Source organism: Trichechus manatus, unplaced genomic scaffold (assembly GCF_000243295.1).
Source record: "Trichechus manatus latirostris isolate Lorelei unplaced genomic scaffold, TriManLat1.0 scaffold00037, whole genome shotgun sequence".
Classification (NCBI taxonomy): domain Eukaryota; kingdom Metazoa; phylum Chordata; class Mammalia; order Sirenia; family Trichechidae; genus Trichechus; species Trichechus manatus.
The window spans coordinates 3,196,553-3,199,628 of NW_004443973.1; positions in this window are offsets into that span (position 1 = coordinate 3,196,553).

The following is a 3,076-nucleotide window of genomic DNA, read 5'->3' on the forward strand; positions in this document are numbered from 1 at the left end:
GATTTGGTGCTTCCTTAAAAAGCTAGAAATAGAAGTACCATACTATTCAGCTATCCCACTCCTTAGAATATATCCTAGAGAAATAAGAGCTGTCTCACGAATAGATATATGCACACCCATGTTCATTGCAGCACTGTTCACGACAGCAAAAAGATGGAAACAACCTAGGTATTCATCAACGGACAAATGGATAAGCAAATTATGGTATATCCACACAATGGAATACTACACAACGATAAAGAACAACGATGAAGCCATGAAATGTCTTGTAACATGGAGGAAGCTGGAGGTCATTATGCTGAGTCAATTTAGTCAGTCACAGAAGGACAAATATTGTATACGACCACTATTATAAGAACTCAAGAAAAGGTTTAAACACAGAAGAAAACATTCTTTGATGATTACAAAAGTGGGGAGGGTGGTGAGGGTTTTTTACTAACTATATAGTAGATAAGAATTATCTTAGGTGAAGGGAAGGACGGCACACAGTACAGGGGAAGTCAGCACCACTGGACTAAACCAAAGCTGAGAAGTTTCCTGAATACAATCAAACACTTTGAGGGACCGAGTAGCAAGGGTAAGGGTCTGGGGACCATGCTTTCAAGGGACATCTAGGTCAACTGGCGTACCAAAGCTTATTAAGAAAATGTTCTGCATCGTACTTTGGTGAGTGGTGTCTGGGGTCTTAAAAGCTTGCAAGCGGCATTCTAAGATGCATCAATTGGTCCCAATCCACCTGGAGTAAAGGAGAATGAAGAACACCAAAGACACAAGGAAAGTATTAGCCCAAGAGACAGCAATGGCCACGTAAACCAGACCTCATCAGCCTGAGACCAGAAGAACTAGACGGTGTCCAGCTACCAGCAATGACCGCCCTGACAGGGAATACAACAGAGAGTCCCGGATGGAGAAGAAGAAAGGTGGGGTGCAGAACTCAAATTCTAGTAAGAAAACCAGACTTAATGGTCTCACTGAGACTGGAGAATCCCTGGAAAGCATGGCCCTTGGATTCTCTATAAGCCCAGAGCTAGAACAGTTTCCGAGGCCAACTCTTCAAACAGGGATTGGAGTGGGCTGTGGGACATAAAGTGATACTCGTGAGGAGTGTGCCTCTTAGCTCAAGTAGATACAAGAGACTAAACGGGCGGTGAGATGGGAAGGCAGAGAGGGTTAGGAGCTGGTTGAATGGACATGGGGAATCAGGGGTGGAAAGGAGGAGTGTGCTGTCACAGTATGGGGAGAGCAATTAGAGTCATATAACATTGTACGTATAAATTTTTGTATGGGAAAAAGAAAAAGGAGAAGAAAGAACAAACAAATGAAACCTAAAAAAACTACACATAATTTCCAGGTTCTAAGATCCACTTCCTGAAAAAAGTTCAAGAATGTTATCAATTAAAATTAAAATATAATTTAAAATCATTTTGCTTGGTACAGCGGTTACTCTCATTAAAAAGTTTTAAAAGTTTTTGTTTTGCTAGGCTGCTCCTTTCTTGAATCTTTGGCTAGAGAAAGCAGACCTTTGTTGAGGCGTTTTTTGTCTGCATGTGCCCTTTGGTATTTCTGGGTTGCTGCCTTTTTCAGCTCCAAGTCTGGAATATGTGTGGCAAAAAGAATATCTAGGGAATTCACCACCATATTTTCCTCAGGTCTCAAGGTCCCAAGCCTATCTGCTGCCTTCTCCCCAACTTTCTGAGTCTTCTTATGTTTGTTTTGTATATAACATCCAGGGTTTTTACTTGTATGTAATGAGAGGAACAAGTATATCTACTCCATCTTCTGGAAAAACAGAAGTCTCTTCAATATGATTTTACAAATAGTTTGCAGTAATCTTTCTGTCTTATTGACAAAATATTTCACGAATGTAAGTCCCAACCTATTTCCTACCAAATAGCCTCACCTCTCTGTGTTAGCTGTTTCTCATTCTATCCTCAACGAATCATTGATTATTTTGTCTGTAAAAAGGAGAAAGCAAGCCCAAAGAGGTAAAAGAAATTGCCAAGATCACATAGGTATTTAGGGGCAAAGCTACTAGCGTTAATATTTTGAAATAGGCTCCATAATAGGCGAAATCACGTGCAGTACTATATTCTAGTGGTAGCATTAACATACACAAGTAGTAGAAACTACGAAGGGGAGAGTGGGGGGAAGTGAGGCTATTCACACTGCAGACCATGGAAGGGCCCTGGATGTACCTGGTCCCCATGCAGGAGCATAGCATGGAGCTATAAACAGAAACATCCGTTGCAAGTTTGCCTAATGGCATTTTGACACCCAGACTCCCACCTCCATCCTTTACAACCTTCTACCATTTCTCATATCGTGCATTCCTCAGAGACAAGGGTGAGCCATGAAAAACAGGGGTATTCAATAAGTCTGCATACCATGAGCAATATGACTGTCCTTTCCCACCCATCCCATCCCCACACACCCACTCTGCTCCCAAACACTGGCAAGCAAGACTACACTCTTAGGCTGAAAACTGGAAGATTCCTCCGGTCACTAAACTAAACCCAAAAGAGAAGTCCTTCATATACTGACATTTAGGTGTTTCACCCTTGAAAATCCTTTATCTTATGGTGAAACCCAAGAGTCAATAAACCCATTCATCACACAGAACTTCCATTCAGTTTGTAGTGACTGACTCTTCAATATAAACAAACATCCAAGAATCACCTGGCATTTAAAGAAAGCTTCTGAAGTGAAAGAGATAAACAAAGAAAACAAACAGAAAAATAAAAACTTTGAAGAATCAAGACAACGCAATAAGCTAAAGAAAACTTATAAAAGAGAGGGAGAGAAAGAGAGGGGAAAGAGCATGAAGTAAGAGCAAGATATCATAAAAAGGAACATTCGGAGAATCAGAAAGAGCTTTTAAAAGCTATAGATACAACAAATAAGGCATTCAATAAAACGTCGCATGGTAGTGTGGAGGATGTCTCTTGGGAAATAGAATAAAAGGAAAAAACATCAACATAGGAAAGAAAAGATAAGAAAACAAGAGAATCAAATCAGGAGTTCCAACATCCATTAGTAACAGTTCCTGAAAGATAAAACAGATAAAACAAATAGGGAA